This window comes from Triticum aestivum, chromosome 7B, assembly GCF_018294505.1.
Source record: "Triticum aestivum cultivar Chinese Spring chromosome 7B, IWGSC CS RefSeq v2.1, whole genome shotgun sequence".
NCBI lineage: Eukaryota > Viridiplantae > Streptophyta > Magnoliopsida > Poales > Poaceae > Triticum > Triticum aestivum.
Window position 1 is genome coordinate 559,904,693 of NC_057813.1, and position 26,435 is coordinate 559,931,127.

General features: G+C 44.7%; 1 pseudogene; it reads left to right on the plus strand.

Annotated features, from left to right (window-relative positions):
• The window catches only part of LOC123158169 (uncharacterized), a 45,156-nt pseudogene that overhangs the window by 736 nt on the left and 17,985 nt on the right, over window positions 1-26,435 (plus strand).

Genomic DNA, 26,435 nt, shown 5'->3' on the forward strand with positions numbered 1-26,435 from the left:
AGCAGCGCGGGGCGGGGCGGGGCAGGGCGGGGCTCCGGTGGCGCGTGGTGGGAGCGAGGTCCAGCGGCGCGTGGTGGGAGCGGGGTCCAGCAGCGCAGGTGGTGGCGCGACTCCGGCGGTGCGGGTGGGAGCGGGGGTGGGGATGGTTTTGTGCGGTGGTTGTTCGTGGGAAAAGGAGGTGGATAAGGTAAGGAAGGGTTTTCTTTTCTATTTTCCGTGTGGTTCGCTTCGACGTAGCGAGACAGCTCGGTGGTGTTAGCAGAATAAGACTTTTCGGTGTGCAGAATAAGAGTCTTAAGGGTGTTATTAGAATAGACCCACCCTATATATATATATATATATATATATATATATATATCCTAAAAACATCGAGGAGCACAATAGATCGGGAGTTCCGCCGCCGCAAGCCTCTGTAGCCACCAAAAACCAATCGGACCCTGTTTCGGCACCCTGCTGGAGGGGGGGTCCCTCACCGGTGGCCATCTTCATCATCCCGGCGCTCTCCATGACGAGGAGGGAGTAGTTCACCCTCAGGGCTGAGGGTATGTACCAGTAGCTATGTGTTTGATCTCTCTCTCTCGTGTTCTTGAGGTGATACGATCTTGATGTATCATGAGCTTTGCTATTATAGTTGGATCTTATGATGTTTCTCCCCCTCTACTCTCTTGTGATGAATTGAGTTTTCCCCTTGAAGTTGTCTTGTCGGATTGAGTCTTTAAGGATCTGAGAACACTTGATGTATGTCTTGCCGTTCTTATCTATGGTGACAATGGGATATTCACGTGATCTACTTGATGTATGTTTTCGTGATCAACTTGCGGGTTCAATGAACTTATGCATAGGGGTTGGCACACGTTTCCGTCTTGACTCTCAGGTAGAAACTTTGGGGCACTCTTGGAAGTACTTTGTGTTGGTTGAATAGATGAACCTGAGATTGTGTGATGCATATCGTATAATCATGCCCACGGATACTTGAGCTGACATTGGAGTATCTAGGTGACATTAGGGTTTTGGTTGATTTGTGTCTTAAGGTGTTATTCTAGTACGAACTCCATGATAGATCGAACAGAAAGAATAGCTTCGTATTATTTTACTACGGACTCTTGAATATATCGATCAGAAAGGATAACTTTGAGGTGGTTTCGTACCCTACCATAATCTCTTCATTTGTTCTCCGCTATTAGTGACTTTGGAGTGACTCTTTGTTGCATGTTGAGGGATAGTTATATGATCCAGTTATGTTATTATTGTCGAGAGAACTTGCACTAGTGAAAGTATGAACCTTAGGCCTTGTTTCCTAGCATTGCAATACCATTTACTCTCACTTTTACCACTTGTTACCTTGCTGTTTTTATATTTTTCAGATTACAAAAACCTATATCTACCATCCATATTGCACTTGTATCACAATCTCTTCGCCGAACTAGTGCACCTATACAATTTACCATTGTATTGGGTGTGTTGGGGACACAAGAGAATCTTTGTTATTTGGTTGCAGGTTTGCTTGAGAGAGACCATCTTCATCCTACGCCTCCCACGGATTGATAAACCTTAGGTCATCCACTTGAGGGAAATTTGCTACTGTCCTACAAACCTCTGCACTTGGAAGCCCAACAACGTCTACAAGAAGAAGGTAGCGTAGTAGACATCACCGAGCAATTGGTTTATACTTTTTAACGCGCTTCAGCTTTTTCAACCCTCATGCAATACATGAGCGCAAGCCATGGATATAGAACTACGGGTGGAATAGAGTATGATGATAGGGGTAAATATAAATAAGACAAAAGGTAAGAAAGTCTCACATCGACGCGGATAACTGCTACCTCTTGAGCTTGCGTTGGTTTTCCCTTGAAGAGGAAAGGGCGATGCAGCAAAGTAGCGTAAGTATTTCCCTTAGTTTTGAGAACCAAGGTATCAATCTAATAGGAGATGACGCACAAGTCACCAAATACCTGCACAAACAATCAAGAACCTTGCAACCAACGCGATAAAGGGGTTGTCAATCCCTTCAGGGACACTCGCAAAAGTGAGATCTAATAGAGATAATAAAGTAAATATTTTTGGTGTTTTTGTTGTATAGATTGGAAAGTAAAGATTGCAAAATAGTAAACGAGATTCAACAATATGGAAAAGAGATGCAATATAATGGAAAAGGGACCCGAGGGCCATAGGTTTCACTAGTGGCTTCTCTCGAGATAGCATGTATTACAGTGGGTGAACAAATTATTGCCGAGCAATTGATAGAAAAGCGCATAATTATGAAGACATCTAAGGCAATGATCATGAACATAGGCATCACGTCTATGTCAAGTAGACCGACTCCTGCCTGCATCTACTACTATTGCTCCACACATCAACCGCTATCCAGCACGCATCTAGAGTATTAAGTTCATAAGAACGGAGTAACACATTAAGCAAGATGACATGATGTAGAGGGATAAACTCAAGCAATATGATATAAACCCCATCTTTTTATCCTCAATGGCAACAATACAATACGTGCCTTGCTGCCCCTACTATCACTTGGAAAGGACACTGCAAGATTGAACCCAAAGCTAAACACTTCTCCCGTGGCAAGAAAGATCAATCTAGTAGGCCAAACTAAACCGATAACTCGAAGAGACTTGCAAAGATATCAAATCATGCATATAAGAATTCAGAGAAGAACCAAATAATTTTCATAGATAATCTTGTTCATAAATCCACAATTCATCGGATCTCGGCAAACACACCGCAAAAGAATATTACATCGAATAGATCTCGAAGAACATCGAGGAGAAATTTGTATTGAGAATTAAAGAGAGAGAAGAAGCCATCTAGCTAATAACTATGGACCCGAAGGTCTGTGGTAAACTACTCACGCTTCATCGGAGAGGTAATGGTGTTGATGTAGAAGCCCTCCGTGATCGAATCCCCCTCCGGTAGATCACCGGAAAAGGTCCCAAGATGGGATCTCACGGGTACAGAAGGTTGTGGCGGTGGAAAAGGGGTTTCGTGGCTCCCCTTGTTGTTTTTAGGGTATAAGAGTATATATAGGTGAAAGAAGTACGTCGGTGGAGCTATGAGGGGCCCACAAGGGTGGGTGTCATGCCTACCCCCCTGGGCGCACCCTCCTACCTCGTGGTCGCCTCGTGGCATCTCTGACTTCAACTCCAAGTCTTCTGGTTTACTTTCGGTCCAAGAAAGATCATAGCGAAGGTTTCATTCCGTTTGGTATTCCTTTTCTGCAAAACTCTAAAATAGGCAAAAAAACAGAAACTGGCACTGGGCCTCCAGTTAATAGGTTAGTCCCAAAAATAATATAAAAGAGCATATTAAATCCCATTAAACATCCAAAACAGATAATATAATAGCATGGAACAATCAAAAATTATAGATATGTTGGATAAGTATCAATAACCAACGGGTTATGGAGATGCCCATCAATTGATATCAACGTGAGGAGTAGGGATTGCCATGCAACGAATGCACTAAGAGCTATAAGTGTACGAAAGCTCCATATGAAAACTAAGTGGGTGTGCATCTAATCCTATAATGATCAACCCCTTACGGAATAGCGCATAAACTAGGGTTTAAGCTTCTATCACTCTCGCAATCCATCATCTAATAACTAATCCACAATGCATTCCCTTAGGCCCAAGTATGGTGAAGTGTAATGTAGTTGACGTTCACATGACACCACTAAGGGAATCACAACATACATACCATCAAAATATCGAACACGTATCAAGTTCACATGATTGCTTGCAACAAGATTTCTCCCGTGACCTCAAGAACAAAAGTAACTACCCACAAATGATAATCATGCTCATGATCAGAGGGGTATTAAATAGCATAATGGATCTGAACAAGGAGATGATGCTGATGAAGATGTTGATGGAGATTGCCCTCCCCAAGATGGGAGAGTTGTTGGTGATGATGATGGCGATGATCTCCCCCTCCAGGAAGGAAGTTCCCACAGTGGAACCGCTCCACCGGAGGGTAAAAATGCTCCTGCCCAAGTTCTGCCTTGAGAAGGCGGCGCTTCGTCCCGAAAGTCCTCTCCTGATTTTTTCTAGGTCAAAATGACTTATATGCCAGAAGATGGGCACCGGAGGTGGGCCGAGGAGGGCACAACCCACCAAGGTGCGCCTAGGCTCCCTGGCGCGCCCAGGTAGGTTGTTCCCACCTAGTGGGCCCCTCTGGTAGTTATTTTATCCAATAATTCTTATTTATTCCATAAAAATTCCATGTGAAGTTTCAGCTCACTTGGAGTTGTGCAGAATAGGTAGCCTGGCGTTGCTTTTTCAGGTCCAGAATTCCAGCTGTCGGTACTCTCCCTCTTTGTGTGAACCTTGAATATTATGAGAGAAAAGGCATTATAATTACTCCAAAAAGCATTATTAGGCATAAAAACATCATAAATAACCGTAGGAAAACATGATGCAAAATGGACGTTGATACGTGTCCAACGTATCTATAATTTTTTATTGTTCCATGCTATTATATTACCCATTTTGGATGTTTATGGGCTCTACTTTACACTTTTATATAATTTTTGGAACTAACCTACTAACCAGAGGCCCAGCCCGAATTGCTGTTTTTTTTTGCCTATTTCAGTGTTTCGAAGAAAAGGAATATCAAACGGAGTCCAAACGGAATGAAACCTTCGGGAGCGATCTTTTTGGAACAAACATGATCCAGGGGCTTGGAGTGGACGTCAAGCAACTGAGGAGGCGGCCATGAGGGTGCCCGGCGCACCCCCTATAGGTGGGCGCCCCCCCACCCTCATGGGCCCCTCGAGCATCCACCGACCTACTTCTTCCTCCTATATATACCCACGTACCCTGAAACCATTGGGGAGCACGACGAAAAACTATTTCCACTGCCGTAACCTTCTGTATCCACGAGATCCCATCTTGGAGCCTTCGACGACGCTCCGCCGGAGGGGGAATTGACCATGGAGGGCCTCTACATCATCTCCAAGGTCCTTCCGATGAGTTGTGAGTAGTTTACCAGAGACCTTCGGGTCCATAGTTATTAGCTAGATGGCTTCTTATCTATCTTTGAATCTCAATACAAAGTTCTCCTCAATTTTCTTGGAGATCTATTCGATGTAACTCTTTTTGCGGTGTGTTTGTCGAGATTCGATGAATTGTGGGTTTATGATCAAGTTTATCTATGAGAAATATTTGAATCTCCTCTGAATTCTTTTATGTGTGATTAAGTTATCTTTGCCAGTCTCTTCAAATTATCAGTTTGGTTTGGCCTACTAGATTGATCTTTCTTGCAATGGGAGAAGTTCTTAGCTTTGGGTTCAATCTTGCGGTGTCCTTTCCCAGTGACAGCAGGGGCAGCAAGGCACGTATTGTATTGTTGCCATCGAGGATAAAAAGATGGGGTTTATATCATATTGCATGAGTTTATCCCTCTACATCATGTCATCTTTCTTAATGCGTTACTCTGTTATTTATGAACTTAATACTCTAGATGCATGCTGGATAGCGGTCGATGTGTGGAGTAATAGTAGTAGATGCAGGCAGGAGTCGATCTACTTGTCACAGACGTGATGCTTATATACATGATCATGCCTAGACAATCTCATAATTATTCGCTTTTCTATCAATTGCTCGACAGTAATTTGTTCACCCACCGTAATACTTATGCTATCTTGAGAGAAGCCACTAGTGAAACCTATGCCCCCCCGGGTCTATATTTTATCATATAAGCTTCCAATCTACTTTTATTTGCATCTTTACTTTTCCAATCTATATAATAAAATACCAAAAATATATTTATCTTATCATATTATCTCTATCAGATCTCACTTCCGCAAGTGGCCGTGAAGGGATTGACAACCCCTTTATTGCGTTGGTTGCGAGTTCTTGTTTGTTTGTGTAGGTGCGTGGGACTTTTGAGGAGCCTCCTACTGGATTGATACCTTGGTTCTCACAAACCGAGGGAAATACTTATGCTACTTTGTTGCATCACCCTTTCCTCTTCAAGGAAAACCAACGCAAGCTCAAGACGTAGCAGACGTATCAGGGATTCAACCAAGTTCCAGTCCCTCTCTATGGTGGAGACTAGCCTATACTTATACTGGCCCTGGTCCTCTTCCCAGAAAACTCTAGGCGGGAAGGGCCGCCACAACGACCAAATTTGAAGGGGGACAGGAGTACATCCTATCCTGACTAAAGGTGGTCTTCACCTGTCAAAGCTTCTATCCATGACGCGCTGGCGGGCTCGACGATGACCTCCGTCCTGGCGAGCCCGCTGCCCTGGTCTTCTTTCACCAAAATGGAAACTTTTGGGGATTGCTTTGGGAACCCGCGTGCTATCCTCGCCTCCTCAGCACGAAAGAGGAAAACGTCCTTGTCCGCGCCTGCTAGTGCCCTTCTGGCTTCGCTCATCATGGCTCGCGTCACCCACGTGTAGCGTGAGGCGGGGCTTGGCGAGCCTAGACATATCCACCCTGTGAGGGGCCTCAAGAGGCAGCCTCGGGAGACCTCCCGGCACGAGGCCCTTGGGAGATCCTAAGGATGCTTGTTGATGCCCACCTCGTGAGGCGGGGGGGCCCTCGCGAGTATCCTGCTCATGAGGTCTTGAAGATGGGCTGTGCTGGGCCTACGCCAGGCGTCGTGCCTTGGGCCGCAGGCAGACGGGCCTGGGTACTAATATGTCTCCAACATATCTATAATTTATGAAGTATTCATGCTGTTATATTATCATTCTTGGATGTTTTACAATCATTTTATAGCAACTTTATACCATTTTTTGGGACTAACCTATTGACCCTGTGCCTAGTGCCAGTTGTTGTTTTTTGCTTGTTTTTTACATCGCAGGAAATCAATATCAAATGGAGTCCAAACACTGCGAAACTTTGTGGATTTTTTATGGACCAGAAGACATCCAGTGGGCCAGAGAAGCACCTGGGGTGCCCCGAGGGGGCACAACCCATCCAGGGGGTGCCTGGGGGCTCGGGCACGCCTGGGGGCCCAGGCGCACCCTAGGTGGGTTGTGCCCACCTCGGTGGCCTCCCGCACCCCCTCTTTGCCTTATAAATCATCAAATATTCCAAAAACCCTCGGGGTAACCCTAGATGAGAAGTTCCGCTGCCGCAAGCCTCTATAGCCACCAAAAACCAATCTAGACCCCGTTCGGCACTCCAACGGAGGGGGGAATCATCACTGGTGGCCATCTTCATCATCCCGGCGGCCACCATGATGAGGAGGGAGTAGTCCACCCTCGGGGCTGAGGGTTTGTACCAATAGCTATGTGTTTAATCTCTCTCTCTCACTCGTGTTCTTGAGATGTCACAATCTTGATGTATCGCGGTCTTTGTTAATATAGTAGGATCATATGGTGTTTCCCCCTCTCTATCTTGTGATGAATTGAGTTTTCCCTTTGAGATTTCATTTTATCAGATTGAATACTTTTATGGATTTGAGAGCACTTGATATATGTCTTGCAAATGAATACTCGTGGTGACAATGGGTTATCATATTGATTCACTTGATTTATGTTTTGTCACTCAACTCGCGGATTGGCGAGGTGACATTAGGGTAATCTATGCATAAGGGTTGATGCACGTTCTTGTCTTTGTTTCTCCGGTAGAAATCTTGGGGCACTCTTTGAGGTTCTTTGTGTTGGATTGAGTATTATGAATCTGAAATTATTTGGTGTTATTTTCGCACGAACTCTTGGATAGATCGATCGGAAAGAATAGCTTCGAGGTGGTTTCATACCCTACAAACGATTTCTTCTTATGTTCTTCGCTAGATAGGAACTTCGGAGTGATTCTTCGTCGCACGTTGAGGGATGGTTATATGATCCAATTATATTATCATTGTTGATAGATTGCACTAGCGAAAGTACGGACCCTAGGCCTAGTTTTCAAGCATTTCAATACCATTTGTGCTCTGTTTTATCAATTGGTACCTGCTGTTTTTATTTATTCAGATTATAAAAATATATTTCTACTATCCATATTACACTTTTATCACCATCTCTTCGCTGAACTAGTGCACCTATACAATTTGCCATTGTATTGGTGTGTTGGGGACACAAGAGATTTCTTGTATTTGGTTGCAGGGTTGTTTGAGAGAGACCATCTTCATCCTATGCCTCCCACGGATTGATAAACATTAGGTCATAAACTTGAGGGAAAATTGCTACTATCCTACAAAACTCTGCGCTTGGAGGCCCAACACGTGTCTACAAGAATAAAGTTGCATAGTAGACATCAAGCTCTTTTCTAGCGCCGTTGCCGGGGAGGTGAGTGCGTGAAGGTAAATCTTTAGATATTGCAATCGAATCTTTTAGTTTCTTGTTTTGTCACTAGTTTGGTTTCATAATAGAAAACTACAAAAAAATGGAGACTGGGTTACCTCGGGTTGTTCTTTATCTTTATAATGTCTATCTTGAGAATAAGGATTCCGGTGATTGTGCTCAATTGCTAGAAAAAGAATTCAACAAAATTTATGGCATACAAATGTTGGATGATGGGCATGATTGCAATATTGCTAGTATGAATTCTTTGAATATCCATGATGTTAATGATTATTGCATTAATCATGATAATGATGTCTCCTATAAGAATGTCAATTTTTGCGGAGTGAATTGGGAGTGCAAATGCACACCAAAAAGGGAAGATAGATTTTGTAAGAGGCATAAATATTTAGAAACGAAGAAGTTGCAAGAGAGGCTAGATGATTGTGCTGAAAGATTTAATTTCTTTTGCCATCCTTGTGAACCAATGTTTATGGAGAGGCAATGCTGACACTCCTAAACAATCTTTAGCAGCCTGGCCAATGGTTTGTAAGCCAAAAGATAAAAGGGGCATGGGGATCATCAACCTTGCAATTCAGAATAAGGACTTGCTCACTAAACATTTGCATAAGTTTTATAATAAGGCCGATATACCCTGGGTTTCTCTGATTTGGGACACTTATTATAATGGGGTAGTTCCTCAAGCAACTGTCCAGTGTGGATCTTCATGGTGGAGGGACATCATGAAGTTAAATGATGTTTATTGAGCTCACTCTATTGTTACAATCAATGATGGAAATAACACTCTGTTTTGGCATGATGCATGGAGCTTAGGTGGAAACCATCTACCAATTAAGGAGAAATTCCCGAGGCTCTTCTCCTTTTCCCTTGATGACAAGATATCTGTCAGAGATTTTATTGAGGACTTTGATATTGCCACATATTTCCAGCTGCCCCTATCTCATGAAGCAATGGATGAGTTGGTTGCTCTCAATTCTGCTTTATCTGAATTGCACAGAAGACCTAATGAACCCGACTCTTGGTCATGGACTCCTGGAAAAAGGCCCTTACTCTGCCAAGAGTTATTATACACTAGATCATGCACATCTTCCTAATGATGATCCCTGCAAATGGATATGGAAGAGCAGGTGCATTATGGAAATCAAAGTTTTTGCTTGGCTAATGCTGAATGATAGACTAAACACGAGAGACATGCTTCTGAGAAGGCATTGGAGATCTGAGGAGGATGATAATCTTTGCTCTATGTGTGTGGCTCAATTGCATGAAGACAGAGGTCATCTCTTCTTCAAGTGTACTTTCAGAAACATGGTTTGGAATTATCTGCAAATTACCTGGTATGCAGGGTTAAACCATAGAGAGTGCATTTTGGCTGCCAAGAGATGTTTTCAACACCCTTTTTTCTTTGAGGTGGTTTATCTTGCTGCTTGGAGCATCTGGACCACGAGGAATGACAAGATCTTCAGACATATCATGCCAACTTTTGGCGACTGGAAGGCCAAGTTTATTCATGACATCACCCTGCACTCTCATAGGATGAAGTCTTCGATCAAGACCCTCCTTCTCCAATGGATCAATGCTCTGCCTTGATCCTATGACATCTCCTTCTGTACATTTGTATATATTTTTTGTACATTTATAGGTAGGTTTCTTTTCTCCTCATAGATATATTTTTATAGTTTTACTTTTTGTAAAGACTTGGGGCCTATGTTAATAAAAGGCCGTGGGGCTTTTGTCACATAGTGTTCAGTCAAAAAAAACTTTGCAATGAACATGGTCATTTAAATCTCCAATGAAAATTGTTTCATGATCAATTCGTGTCCAAAAATTGTGATAACTTGATTACCCTTGAGCATCATAAAGAGCTTAGTCTTCTTTTGGGTTATGAAGAAATGAAACGTATAACTGAGGGTATTCCAAAATTTAATCTGAAGAGATTTCTTGATTTTGATCTAGAGGAAATTTATATGTTTTGTGCGGTAAATTGCATTGAGAATCCTTATATTGCCAACTATCTAAAGACAAGAAAACAAATAGAATATGAATAGTGTACTAATGAAAGGGAAAATATTTCCCAATACCCTTATAGTGTTTATTATGGTGAATCAGGTAATGCGGAGGAGCTTCATATCCAATCAATCTCTTCAACAAGAAGCTCGAAAAATTAATTAAACCCACACATGATGTGGTGAAGAAGATGAAAAGAAGAAAGAATAGAGGTAAAAAGGTATCTCTCCCAAATAATGTTGCTCCTATTATTGTTGTGCCTCATGAAAATGAATCAAAAATAATTGTGGAAGATGATGCACTTGATGATGATATTACTTCTTTGTCTTATGGCACAATGTCCGAGAGCACTATTGATGATGATTTTGTTGTGCCTGTCGGTGTCAAAACCGGCGGATCTCAGATAGGGGGTCCCGAACTATGCATCTAAGGCTAATGATAACAGGAGGCGGGGGACACAATGTTTACCTAGGTTCGGGCCCTCTCTATGGAGGTAATACTGTCGGTGTCAAAACCGGCGGATCTCGGGTAGGGGGTCCCGAACTGCGCGTCTAAGGCTAATGGTAACATGAGGCGGGGGACACAATGTTTACCCAGGTTCGGGCCCTCTCTATGGAGGTAATACCCTACTTCCTGCTTGATTGATCTTGATGATATGGGTATTACAAGAGTTGATCTACCACGAGATCATAGAGGCTAAACCCTAGAAGCTAGCCTATGATTATGATTGTTGTTCTTGTCCTACGGACTAAACCCTCCGGTTTATATAGACAAGGAGGGGGCTAGGGTTACACAGAGTCGGTTACAGAGAAGGAAATCTACATATCCGAATTGCCAAGCTTGCCTTCCACGCAAAGGAGAGTCCCACCCGGACACGGGACGAAGTCTTCAATCTTGTATCTTCATAGTCCAACAGTTCGACACAAGTACATAGTCTGGCTGTCCGAGGACCCCCTAATCCAGGACTCCCTCAGTAGCCAATGAACCAGGCTTCAATGACGATGAGTCCGGCGCGCAGATTGTCTTCGGCATTGCAAGGCGGGTTCCTTCTCTGAATACTCCATAGAAGATCCTGAACACAAGGATCGTGTCCAGCTCTCCAAAACAATTTCCACATACCACCGTAGAGAGCACAATATTCCAAAAATCTAATCTGCTAACAACTTTTCACAGTGTGACATCATGCCACGGCTTGGTCATTATTCGAACCGTTTTTCTCAACCTGCTACTGCACATCTTGCAAGGTAGTTTCATTGGCACGTCTTGTCGGAGCAGAGATCGTGTCCCCTTATCACAGGATTCTCATCAATATGGGTGTGGGTCCCAACCGCATCATCAACGCGGCGCTTGGGGAATAAGCGAGTTTACCGAGCAAGTGGGGAGGCGCAGGATCCCTGCTGCATTTATAAGGAGATAAGGACTCCCCTTTTCACCCACGCCTTCTCCTTCCTCTGCTCATCCATTTTCTCTCACTCGAGCTCCAGCGCCCAAGTGTTCGTCTTCCCCACCCACAAAGGCCCTCCGAAAATGTCCGGATCTAGAGCAGGAGGCAAGTGGATGGCCTCTACTGTCCGGGAGAAGGATATCAAAAAGCTTCGGGAGGCCGTGTATCTGGCCAAGAAAATCAGCCATCGTCTCCCAACGGCGGGACAAATCATCCCTACTCCGGAACCCCACGAGAGGGTTGTATTCCTCCCTCATTTTGTCCACGGGCTAGGGTTTCCCCTCAACCCATTCGTTCGCGGCATCATGTATTACTACGGGATCGATTTTCACGATTTATCCCCCAATTCCTTCCTCAACATCTCTACATTCATCGTCGTGTGCGAGGCCTTTCTCCGCATCTCACCGCACTTTGGCTTATGGTTGAAGATTTTTAATGTGAAGCCCAAGGTAGTGAGCGACGAGCACGCCGAGTGCGGAGGCGCCATGGTGAGCAAGATGCCCAACGTCACATGGCCATCAGGTACTTTCAATGATTCCGTCAAAGAGTGGCAACAACAGTGGTTCTACATCACTGAGCCGCGCGGCACGGAATGGGCCGCAACTCCCGAGTTCCGATCCGGAGCTCCCCTGCGGCTTACGTCCTGGCCCAAAAAGGTCCTGAACTGGTCCTCGGCCAACGAGTTGTCGATGCTCCAGACGCGCGTCAAGGATATGGAAGACAAGAATATCAAACTTGTCAATGTAGTCCAGGTGATGTTAGTTCGTCGGATTCTCCCCTGTCAACACAGGGTCTGCAATTTATGGGAATTCGACCCGACCAAGCATCAGACCCTGCTAGAGTTCTTTGGCTCATCGCACAAAGACATCTGGAAGGAGCTCTTTAAGTCCGGCAAATCGTGGCCGGACTCAGCCGAGGACCGTGGGTACCAACTGTCCCGTCCTAAAAGTTCGGTAAGTCATTGTATATTTGGCAAATCATACGTTTTATTTGCATAATCCGATGCTTAATGTGTTTTCCTCAACACTCCTAGGGCTGGACGAAGAAGGCGGGGCGGATCTACTGTCTGGCCCCACTGCCAGAAGAACTGGCCGGCCCACTTCTGACGAAGATGCTGGTTTCGGCGCCTTACAAGGCGCCGAAGAAGAAGGCCGAGAAGGAGGCTAAAGAGATCAGGGGCGGCCTTCGTTGCCGCGGCTCTTCGGGCACAATATCCGAAGACTCCAAGGCTCGCTCTTCCTCGGGAGTGGACGAGGAAGAGGAGGAAAACCATTCCCCAGCGAGGGGAAGAAAGAAAAGGACGGCCTCCACATCCTTGGAGGCCGAGTCGCCTAAGAAGGGAAAACCTCCCCTTCCGGAGGAATCCACCGCTGCTACCGACAGCATCCCGGAGTGGGATCCCAGGGCCTAGCCCCTGGTGAACTCGTGAGTATATAAAACCCAAACACGTTTGCGCATCCAGACTCACTATGGCGTGATGTTTTAATCATTGAGCCATACTTTTTTAGAGTCCGGCGAGGTCCCCACCGAACGATCCTCATCAGAGGATTTACTGGGCTCAGATGCTATGGACAGCGGGACACCCCCGAAGGCCCCTTCCCCAAAACACATGAACGACACTGAGGTATCGTCCCAGAGGGACCCACACCAATGAGGGGGGGAGATCATCAAGGCAGCGCCAGGAGGTCAAACTTCAGGGGCCGGACACACGGGAGAAAAGGCTCCCATGGATGTCGATGGCGGGGGCTATCTCGAATTTGGCCCCCAGCTGGACACAATTCCGGAGGCCGACACGGCTCTAGAATCAGGCAGGCAGCCTCCCTCGGCTTGAGGGGGTGCGCCTGTTCCACCGGCGACCTCTGTCTAACTAGAGGTGCCGGATACTTTATCGGCGGCGCTGAAGAGCGCCTCCATCATTGAAGGACACCGTGCCCTTATGGGTGCGGTGATTGAGAAGATTCAGTCCGCTGAGAGTGGGCTGAATGAAGCCTGCATCAGCCTTATAACGGGCTTTGAGGTGAGGTTTTGAAGAGTGTCATAGTATAGGTAGTAGCCCCTGATACACTATTTGGTGATAGAAAGAACCAGATAGAGGATCAAATATATGTTCGTAGGAGACTCACTTTATGGCATCTCTCCCTCTCTTTTTTATAAGTAGGCGTCTGTAGCGACTGCCGCCTCTCATACTGCGGAAGTCTCCAGACTGAAGCAGAGTCTGGAGCGGGCCAAAGAAGAACTCGGCCGAGTGAAGAAGCAGTTGGAGGATAACCAAGGTATGCAAAAACCTTGTTCGCATTCAGCGTGAATGAAGAAGTTAGTATGATGATTTTTTTTATGGTGTGCTCTAGGGGCGACAGCCGAAGTTGAGGCTCTTCAGAAGGCTGTGGCTGAAGCCGTGAAGAAGGCAGCCGCAGAGCAGGCTCTTCGTGAAAAGCACGAGGCCAGGGTTGTTGAAGCTGAGTGAGAGCTTCAAGAGGCCGTGAACAAATGTGAAACCTTGGAGCAGAGTTTAATGGAGGAAGAATCTGAACTTACCAAGGCTCATCAAGCCACACGCGATTCCTGGGGGGAAGCCCAAGGCGCCCTGTAGGAAATCCAAGAGGCAAGGAAGATCGCGGTGGGTAAGACTTTTTCTATGCAAAGCAAGTATTTGGGGAGAAAATCACATTGCTAACTTGAATTAAGATCTCTCCAGGGGTATTTGCAGAGCTGCCACGCAACATATCTGATGCCGCACAATTCTATCAGGCCGAAGAAAGGAGTACTATGGAGAAGCTCTTCTGGTCGCAGTATCAGGCGCCGGTGTATCCAGTGCCCTTTGCCGATCAGCTGAAGCAGCCAATCAAACTACATAAGGCGGCCGAACTAGCCATGAAGGATTTAATTATCCGGCTATGGTCTGCCGAGCCGATTCCCAGTAGTTACTTCAGGCCCGTAAAGCGGCTTGTGAGTGCCTGCCCTTGACTTGAAGTTATCAAGCGGTCGGTCTGTATGGAGGGTGCGCGAATGGCCTTCGCCCGCGCGAAGGTGCACTGGGCGAAGATGGATGCCGAAAAGCTGATGACCGAAGGACCACCGGAGGGGAAGGAGCATCGCACGCCCAAGATATATTATGATAGTGTCCTGAAAGGATCCCGCCTTGTGGCGGAGCAATGCATCAAGGACATTATATTCCCATGAATACATTCATGTTGTCCTATGTAATGTTAAACAAGGTCATTTCTATTATTTACTGCCTGTTATTTGAAATTTTTTCCTCCTGTGCGGCCGTTTTATATGTTAATCCTGAGAGTTGGCCAGTCGTCGGCTTCTGCCCCCACGTAGGAAGTACGGGGGTATTCGGGATAAATCTGAGCACTCTTTACCCCAGCTTTGGGTCCTTGAAGGAGGTTTTCAGCGCAACGAACCAGGCAATCAGACTATAAGGCTTTACCACTCTCACTTAGCCATAGGAGTTTGACAAAAGAAAGGTAGGCGCAGCCCCTAGTGTTTGGAAGACCGCACTAGGGGCTCTATAAGCACCTGATCGGAAGAAAAGCCGATCCCTTGCACGCTGCATTGGTTATCGCATAATGCGGAAGAAATAGTAACATCGGAAGAAAAGTCGATCCATCGCACGCTGCATTGTTTATCGCATAATGCGGAAGAAAAGCCGATCCCTCCTGATCGGAAGAGATAGTAACATTGCCCCCTTTTTATTTATTCTTTATTCTTTTTTATTTCTTTTTTTTCTTTTTCTTTTTTTCTTTTTTTCTTTGGCCTTTTTTCTGGACTTCTTTTTTTTCTTTGGGACAATGCTCTAATAATGATGATCATCACACTATTATTGATTACAACATATGAATTACAACTCAAAACTAGAACAAGATATGACTATATGAATGCCTCCGGTGGTGTACCGGGATGGTGCAATGAATCAAGAGTGACATGTATGAAAAATTATGCATGGTGGCTTTGCCACAAATACGATGTCAACTACATGATCATGCAATGGCAATATGACAAAAGTAATGTATGTCATGATGATGAACGGAATGGTGGAAAGTTGCATGGCAATATATCTCGGAATGGCAATGGAAATGCCATAATAGGTAGGTATGGTGGCTGTTTTGAGGAAGATATAAGGAGGTTTATGTGTGATAGAGCATATCATATCACGGGGTTTGGATGCACCGGTGAAGTTTGCACCAACTCTCAAGGTGAGAAAGGGCAATGCACGGTACCAAAGAGGCTAGCAATGGTGGAAAGGTAAAAGTGTGTATAATCCATGGACTCAACATTAGTCATAAGAACTCATATACTTACTGCAAAAATTTAGAAGTCATCAAAATCCAAGCACTACGCGTATGCTCCTAGAGGGATTGATTGGTAGGAAAAGACCATCGCTCTTCCCCGACCGCCACTCATAATGATGCACAAGCCAGGTACACTTCATGTTTCAAATTTGTTACACAACTTTAACCATACGTGCATGCTACGGGACTTGCCAACTTCAACACAAGAATTATTTAAATTCATAATCACCCAACTAGCATGACTTTAATATCACTACCTCCATATCTCAAAACAATTATCAAGTATCAAATTGATCATAGCATCCAATTCACTTCCTATGATAGTTTTTATTATACCCAACTTGGATATCTACCATTCTAGGACCAATTTTATAACCATAGAAAAAACCATGCTGTTCTAATATACTCTCAAAATAATATAAGTGAAGCATGAGAGACTAGCAATTTCTACAAAATTAAGCCACCGCCGTGCTCTAAAAGATATAAGTGAAGCACTAGAGCAAAAACTATCAAGCTCAAAAGATATAAGTGAAGCACATAGCATATTCTAATAAATTCTAATCAAGTAGGCTTCTCCCAAAAGGTGTGTACAGCAAGGATGATTATGGAAACTAAAAAGCAAATAATCATATCATACACGACGCTCCAAGCAAAACACATATCATGTGGTGAATAAAAATATAGCTCCAAGTAAAGTTACCAATGAATGAAGACGAAAGAGGGGATGCCTTCCCGGGGCATCCCCAAGCTTAGGCTTTTGGCTACTCTTGAATATCTTGGGGTGCCATGGGCATCCCCAAGCTTAGGCTTTTGCCACTCCTTGTTCCATAGTCCATCAAATCTTTACCCAAAACTTGAAAACTTCACAACACAAAACTCAACAGCAAATCTCATAAGCTCCATTAGTGAAAGAAAACAAAACCACCACATAAGGTACTGTAGTGAACTCATTCTTTATTTATTTTGGTGTTAAACCTACTTTATTCCAAGTTCTCTATGGTTTATAAACTATTTTACTAGACATAGATGCATCAAAATAGGCAAACAACACACGAAAAACAGAATCTGTCAAAAACAGAATAGCCTGTAGCAATCTGTAACTAACGCAAACTTATGGAACTCTAAAAATCTTTCCAAAATAGGAAGTCCTGGACAATTTGTCTGTTGATCAGCAGCAAAATGTATCAACGCAAAATCATGTTTATGTGATTTAACAAAACTAATTTCATGCGCGCAAAGTTTCTGTTTTTCAGCAGAATCAAATTAACTATCATCATAGGTTATCCTATAGGTTCTACTTGGCACAAACACTAATTAAAACATAAAAACACATCTAAAAGAAGGTAGATGCAAAATTTATTACTAAACAGAAGCAAAAACAAAAACACAAATAAAATTGGGTTGCCTCCCAACTAGCGCTATCGTTTAACGCCCCTAGCTAGGCATAAAAGCGAAGATAGATCTAAGTAGTGCCATCTTTGGCACTCAATTCATAAGTAGCTCACATGATAGATTCATAAGGTAATTTGACTTTATTTCTGGGAAAGTGCTCCATGCCTTTCCTTAATGGAAATTGGAATCTAATATTCCCTTCCTTCATATCAATAATCGCGCCAATCGTTCTAAGGAAAGGTCTACCAAGAATAATAGGGCAAGAAAGATTGTAATCTATATCAAGAACGATAAAATCTACGGGCACCAAATTTCTATTTGCAACAATGATAACATCATTGATCCTTCCCATTGGCTTTTTAATGGTGGAATCCGCAAGGTGCAAATTTAAAGAGCAATCATCAAGATCATGGAAACCTAGAATATCACATAAAGTTTTCGGAATCCTGGAAACACTAGCACCCAAATCACACAAAGCAAAACACTCATGATCTTTAATTATAATCTTTATAGTAGGTTCCCACTCATCATTAAGTTTTCTAGGTATAGAAACTTCCAAATTAAGTTTTTCATCATAAGATTGCATCAAGGCATCAACGATATGTTTGGTAAAAGCTTTATTTTGACTATAAGCATGAGGAGAATTAACAACGGATTGCAAGAAGGAAATACAACCTTCTAAAGAACAATTATCATAATCAAATTCCTTGAAATCTTGGGACAATGGATTGTAAAGAACAACGGATTGTAATCTATATCAACAACGGGTTCAATGCTATTTAAAGTCACGACCTATCCAATCCCACTTTTACCAAATTTAGCATCAAGATCTAAAAACTCCGAATTCTTGGGACGCCTTCTAACTAAAGTTGACTCATCTCCAGTCCCATTATTATTAAGATTCATGTTGCAAAGCAAATATCTAATAGGAGACACATCAATAACTTTAAGATCTTCATCATTATTTTCATGGAAACTAGAAGAACACGCCTTTACAAAGCAATCTTTCTTAGCACGCAATCTAGCAGTTCTTTCCTTGCACTCATCAATGGAAATTCTCATGGCTTTGAGAGACTCATTGATATCATGCTTGGGAGGAGTACATCTAAGTTTAAGAGAATCAACATCAAGCGAAAGTCTATCAACATTCCTAGCCAAATCATCAACTTTGAGCAATTTTTCTTCAAGCAAAGCATTAAAATTCTTTTGAGAAATCATAAATTCTTTCACACTATTCTCAAAATCAGAGGGCATCTTATTAAAATTACCATAAGAATTATTGTAGGAATTTCCATAATTATTAGAGGAATTACTAGGGAACGGTCTAGAATTAAAGTTTCCTCTATAATCATTGTTTCCAAAACTATTCCTACCAACAAAATTCATATCCATAGATTCATTATTATTCTCAATCAAAGTAGACAAAGGCATATCATTGGGATCAATAGGAGTATTTTTAGTAGCAAACAATTTCATAAGTTCATCCATCTTTCCACTCAAAACATTGATTTCTTCTATAGCATGCACTTTTTTACTAGAAGATCTTTCGGTGTGCCATTGAGAATAATTAGCCATAATATTATCAAGAAGTTTTGTAGCATCTCCTAACGTGATTTCCATAAACGTGCCTCCTGCGGCCGAATCTAAAAAGATCTCTAGAAGCAAAGTTTAGACCGGCATAAAAAATTTGTATGATCATCCATAAATTCAAACCATGAGTAGGGCAATTGCGAATCATCAATTTCATTCTTTCCCAAGATTGGGCAACATGCTCATGATCAAGTTGTTTAAAATTCATAATATCGTTCCTAAGAGTGATAATTTTAGCGGGAGGAAAATACTTAGAGATAAAGGCATCTTTGCACTTGTTCCAAGAATCAATACTATTTTTAGGCAAAGACGAAAACCAAACTTTAGCACGATCTCTAAGTGAAAACGGAAATAACTTCAATTTAACAATATCATTATCCCTATCTTTCTTCTTTTGCATATCACACAAATCAACAAAGTTGTTTAGATGGGTAGCGGCATCTTCACTAGGAAGGCCGGTGAATTGATCTTTCATAACAAGATTCAGCAAAGCAGTATTGATTTCACAAGACTCAACATCATTAAGAGGAGCAATCGGAGTAATAAGGAAATCATTATTATTGGTATTGGAGAAATCACACAATTTGGTATTATCTTGCACCAAGGCGACAAGTAATCCAACACACAAGCAAACAGAAAAATGCAAGCAAAAAAGAGAGGAGGAGATTAGGAAAGAGAGGGCGAATAAAACAACAAGGGTGAAGTGGGGGAGAGGAAAACGAGAGGCAAATGGCAAATAATGTAAATGCGAGGGAGATGAGTTTGTGATGGGTACTTGGTATGTCTTGACTTGAGCGAAGACCTCCCCGGCAACGGCACCAGAAATCTTTCTTGCTACGTCTTGAGCTTGCGTTGGTTTTCCTTGAAGAGGAAAGGGTGATGCAGCAATAGTAGCATAAGTATTTCCCTCAGTTAACCAAGGTATCAATCCAGTAGGAGGCTCCTCAAAAGTCCCACGCACCTACACAAACAAACAAAGAACTCGCAACCAACGCAATAAAGGGGTTGTCAATCCCTTCACGACCACTTGCGAAAGTGAGATCTGATAGAGATAGTATGATAAGATAAATATATTTTTGGTATTTTATAATATAGATGCAAAAAGTAAAGATTCAAATAAAAGTAGATTGAAAGCTTATATGATAAAAGATAGACCCGGGGGCCATAGGTTTCACTAGTGGCTTCTCTCAAGGTAGCATAAGTATTACGATGGGTGAACAAATTACTGTCGAGCAATTGATAGAAAAGCGAATAATTATGAGATTATCTAGGCATGATCATGTATATAGGAATCACGGCCGTGACAAGTAGACCGACTCCTGCCTGCATCTACTACTATTACTCCACACATCGACCGCTATCCAGCATGCATCTAGAGTATTAAGTTCATAAGAACAGAGTAACACATTAAGAAAGATGACATGATGTAGAGGGATAAACTCAAGCAATATGATATAAACCCCATCTTTTTATCCTCGATGGCAACAATACAATACGTGCCTACCCCTGCTGTCACTGGGTAAGGACACCGCAAGATTGAAACCAAAGCTAAGCACTTCTCCCATGGAAAGAAAGATCAATCTAGTAGGCCAAACCAAACTGATAATTCGAAGAGACTTGCAAATATAACTCAATCATACATAAAAGAATTCAGAGGAGATTCAAATATTTCTCATAGATAAACTTGATCATAAACCCACAATTCATCGGATCTCGACAAACACACCGCAAAAAGAGTTTACGTCGAATAGATCTCCACAAGAGAGGGGGAGAACATTGTATTGAGATCCAAAAATAAAGAAGAAGCCACCTAGATAATAACTATGGACCCGAAGGTCTGTGGTAAACTACTCACAACTCATTGGAAGGGCTATGGTGTTGATGTAGAAGCCCTCCGTGGTCGATTCCCCCTCCGGCAGAGCGCCGACGAAGGCTCCAAGATGGGATCTCGCGGATACAGCAGGTTACGATAGTGGAAATAGTTTTTCGTTGGCTCCCTGGATGTTTTCGGGGTACGTAGGTATATATAGGAGGAAGAAGTACGTCGGTGGCCGCTCGAGGGGCCCAGGAGATAGGGGCGCACCTAGGAGGGGTGGGCGCGCCCTCCTATCTCTTGTCCGCCTCGATTGCTTCTTGACTTGCACTCCAAGTCCTCTAGATCACGTTCGTTCAAAAAATCACACTCCCGAAGGTTTCATTCCGTTTGGACTCCGTTTGATATTCCTTTTCTTCGAAATACTGAAATAGGCAAAAAAAATCCAGCAATACGAGCTGGGCCTCCGGTTAGTAGGTTAGTCCCAAAATGATATAAATGTGTAAAATAAAGCCCATAAACATCCAAAAGGGGTAATATAATAGCATGGACCAATCAAAAATTATAGATACATTAGTGACGTATCAGTCATCGTCACGCGTTGGGGCGCTCCCCCGTGATCCGTAGATCGATCTTGAATATCTTTCTTTGTTTTCCAATTCGTCTCGCAGGTCATGCGTATAGCTCCTGGCTTTCGTTTTTTTATTTGTTTGGCGACGGGGTGCAGGCTCGTATTCGGGTTGATACACCACTTTATCTCAGCCACGAGGTGGCCGGTTAGCCGCATCCTGCGCTGGATTGTAGGCTCTAGTGCCTCTTCCTCGAGTTGAGGTAACAACCTGCGGTTTGGGTAGCTTTTGGTTGGGTGCTCGAGTCCGTATTCCTCGGCTGCCAGGACCTCAGTCCATCTATCAGTTAGCAGATCTTGATCAGCTTGAAGCTGCTGCTGCTTTTTCTTCAAGCTTTTTGCAGTGGCTATAAGCTGGCGCTTGAAGCGCTTCTGATCAACGTGGTCCTCAGGCATGATAAGTTCTTCATCGCCGAGGCTCACCTCGTCTTTAGAGAGGGGCATGTAATTTTCATCCTCCGACTCTCCATCTATTGCATGTTCATCAGGGCTAGCTTGCCCATCCTCCCGTCCGACTTGCTCAAAGCTTGGCTGGGCGAGATTGTTTTCGTCTTCAGCAGCATCCGGAGTGCTATTGTCTCTTGTGCATGTATCACTATTCTTGCTATGGCGGGGCTTAGAGCGGCGCCGCTGACGTTGGCGCTTAGATTGCTTCTCAAGAGGGTTATCTTCCATTGCCTCATCGCCATTGCTTTCTTGGGGTGTGTCCACCATATATATATATCATATGATGAGGTGGCTGTCCAGCGCCCTGTGGGCGGTGGTTCTTGTTGTTCTTCGGCATTGTCGTCCATATCGTCGATGTCTTCGGGAGTCAAAATCAAGCATGTCGATTAAGTCGTCGACTGTGGCTATTAAGTGGGTGGTGGGTGGGAAACGAATTTCTTCGTCATCCGCTCCCCACTCAAGTCGGACATAGTTCGGACAGGAGTCTCCTGACAGGGAGAGGGTTCTCAACGAATCTAGCACATCGCCCAAGGGTGAGTGCTGAAAGATATCTGTGGAGGTAAACTCCATGATCGGCGCCCAATCCGGTTCGATAGGCGCGGATGCGCGCGGTCCAGAGCCTATGGTCGGAGATGAGTCCGAGGGTCCAATGACACAGACCTCATTGGAGGTGATGTCTGTGTTCGGCTCTATCACCGATGAGTGTGCGGCCTCCGTGGTGGGTTCTATCCATCCGTCCTCGGATGGCACAGTCTGCTCCGTATTTAGAGCCGGGGCAGCTGCAGGTGTGATCTCCCGAACACTGTCCGATAGCAGATCTAAGTCATGCTCATCGTGACTGTTCGGCGCACCTGTCATGGGCTCGAATCCGTCAAAGATCAAGTCCCTGCGGATGTCGGCAGTGTAGTTCAGGCTTCCAAACCCGACCTGATGGCCAGGGGCGTAGCTATCGATCTGCTCCAGATGGCCAAGCGAGTTGGCCCGTAGTGCGAAGCCGCCGAATACGAAGATCTGTCCGGGGAGGAAATCCTCACCCTGGATCGCATCATTGCGTATGATTGAAGGAGCCATCAAGCCTTATGGTGACGACATAGTGGAACTCTCAAAGAAAGCACCAATGTCGGTGTCAAAACCGGCGGATCTCGGGTAGGGGGTCCCGAATTGCGCGTCTAAGGCTAATGGTAACAAGAGGCGGGGGACATAATGTTTACCCAGGTTCGGGCCCTCTCTATCGAGGTAATACCCTACTTCGTGCTTGATTGATCTTGATGATATGAGTATTACAAGAGTTGATCTACCATGAGATCGTAGAGGCTAAACCCTAGAAGCTAGCCTATGAGTATGATTGTTGTTCTTGTCCTACGGACTAAACCCTCCGGTTTATATAGACACTAGAGGGGGCTAGGGTTACACAGAGTCGATTACAGAGAAGGAAATCTACATATCCGAATTGCCAAGCTTGCCTTCCCCGCAAAGGAAAGTCACACCCGGACATGGGACGAAGTCTTCAATCTTGTATCTTCATAGTCCAACAGTCCGGCACAAGTACATAGTCCGGTTGTCCGAGGACCCCCTAATCCAGGACTCCCTCAAATACCCTACTTCCTGCTTGATTGATCTTGATGATATGAATATTACAAGAGTTGATCTACCACGAGATCGTAGAGGCTAAACCCTAGAAGCTAGCCTATGATTATGATTGTTCTTGTCCTACGGACTAAACCCTCCGGTTTATATAGACACTGGAGGGGGCTAGGCTTACACGGAGTCGGTTATAGAGAAGGGAATCTACATATCCGAATTGCCAAGCTTGCCTTCCACGCAAAGGAGAGTCCCACCCGGACATGGGACAAAGTCTTCAATCTTGCACCTTCATAGTCCAACAGTCCGGCATAAGCATATAGTCCGGCCGTACGAGGACCCCCTAATCCAGGACTCCCTCAGTAGCCCCTGAACCAGGCTTCAATGACGATGAGTCTGGCGCGCAGATTTTCTTCGGCATTGTAAGGCGGATTCCATCTTCGAATACTCCAAAGCAGATCTTGAGCACAAGAATCGTGTCCGGCTCTGCAAAACAAATTCCACATACCACCATAGAGAGCACAATATTCCACGAGTCTAATCTGCTGACAACTTTCCCCTAGCATGACATCACGCCACGACCCGGTTATTATTCAAACTGTTTTTCCAACCTGCCACTACACGTCTTGCGAGGCAGTTTCATTGGCACGTCTTGTCAAAGCAGAGACCGTGTCCCCCTTATCACAGGATTCTCATCAATACGGGCGTGGGTAACCCAACCGTGCCATTAGTATGACTCCTCGGTTTAGACAAGTTCCGAACGGCCACGCGGAGGACGCTTGACATTCGTCCCCTTTATAAAGAGGTCAAGACCTGTCCTTTTCTTTCCACACCTGATCCTTCCCTTCTCCAACCTCGAGTTCCAACACCCAAGGTTTAGTCCAAGCGCTCCGGACCTTCAACCATGTCCGGATCCAACCTTCAAGGCCGGTGGATGGCCTCTTCCGTCATAGAGGAGGACATCAAGAAGCTTAGGGAGGCTAGGTATCTGACCGCCGAAATCCTTCACAGGCTTCCTGCTCAAGGGCAGGTTATCCCTACTCCCAAACCCAACGAGAGCGTCGTATTCATCTCCCACTTCCTCCGAGGACTAGGCTTCAGTCTTCATCCCTTTGTTAGAGGGATCATGTTCTATTACGGGCTGGATTTTCACGATCTAGCTCCAGATTCCTTCATTCACATCTCAATGTTCATCATTGTGTGTGAGGCCTTCCTCTGCAGTACCCCACACTTCGGCTTATGGCTCAATACCTTCAATGTGAAGCCGAAGATGATCAACGGGAGACATGCAAAATGTGGAGGCGCTATAATAAGCAAAGGCGTCGATGCTTTATGGCCAAAGGGTTCCTTCCCGGAAGTTTCCGACCTATGGCAACGGGAGTGGTTTTATATCACGGCACCCCGAGGTAGAAAGTGGGCAGCCACCCCGACCTTCCGCTCCACTCCTCCACCACAGCTTGCATCATGGGTCAACAAGGGGCTAGACTGGGGATCGGTTGATGACGTGCGGACATTGCAAAGCTGCATTCGGGATCTCCTCAAGAAGGATATCAGTCTCGTCAAAGTAATTCAAGTAATGCTAGTTCGTTGGGTCTTGCCGTGCCAACGTTGACCTCTCCGTATGTGGGAGTTCAACCCGGAAGGACCGCGAACTTTTCAGCACTTCTTCGGCAGGATGCTTGAAGGAATGTATCAATTATTCTTCGGATCACGAATAAAGTGTCTGGTCACCACAGAGGATGCGGGCCTCGACTGCAACCGTCCAAATACCTAGGTAAGTAATTCTGCGACCGAACATGCTATCATTATATTTGTCACAACATTATTCTGAAAAACCACCCTCGGCCAGGTCTGGATAAGAAAGGCGGAGAGGATCAGGTGTTCGGCCCCTCTTCCCAAAGACTCGCCGGATCCTGTACTAACCAGGATGCTGGCTCGCACACCTTATCATGTGCCATCAGGGCAGGACAAGGAGAGGAATGGGGAAGCCAAAAGCAGACTTCATGCTGGAGGTACGTTATGCATCCTAACCGAGGAAATTAATACCCCCGTGTCGGAGGATGAACAGGGAGGAGAATCTACCATCCCCTCCCCCCACGGGAAGAAAAGGACCACCCTTGAAGACTTGGAAGCAAAGGTCTCCAAACGAGGGAAGAAACCTTCATTAGGGGGCCCTGCCCCGGAGAGCAACATTGCTACACAACGCCCACAGGGGGGCTAGCCGTTAACCGAGCCGTAAGTGAACAAAGGTGCTTAGTAAGCATACCCCATTCTTTTCATGAAAATAATGACCGAGACATGTGTTTTGCAGTTTGGCTCATAGCCTCCCTCCACAATGTTCGTCCTCGGGCAATCTTCTTCTGGAGATGATGGAGAGCGAAACGCCTCCTCATACTTCTCCGCCTCATGAGGCGGACGATCCAGAGGTGTTGTTCCGGAGGATCTCTCCCGATCTGCAAAGACCGGAAGGTAACTCTTCGGCCGCCCGAAGTCCGGGGTTTTCGGCTCCTAGAGAGACCAAAAGAAAAAGCCCCGAACTGTCCGATATACAACCGGACACATTGACGGGTCTTCTGCAGCAAGCGGCTATCTCAGAGGAACATCGTACCTTAACGGATACGGTGGTTGAGAAGATATCATCCGCAGAAAGCGGGTTGAATGAGGCTTTTACGAGCCTGCTAAGAGGCTTTGAGGTACGCAAAGTGATATTCTTTGATTGTACCATAAACGCAAGGTGCACTTTGTATAGATAGTAGCCCCTGAGACTCTGGTTGCCATCCGGGCAAGGCGAGCAAAGGATCATTGTCAGGACCCTGACTCAAAGCCACACCGATCTAGCATGTAACACCTCATATCACTTTGCGGCCTCACGCACGGTATTCCCACGGGTGTCGCCTTACCTTGCCCGGGTCCGTTTGCACCTTTTGGCACACATATATGATAGTGTCGCTAGCATCCATATGACAAGGAGCC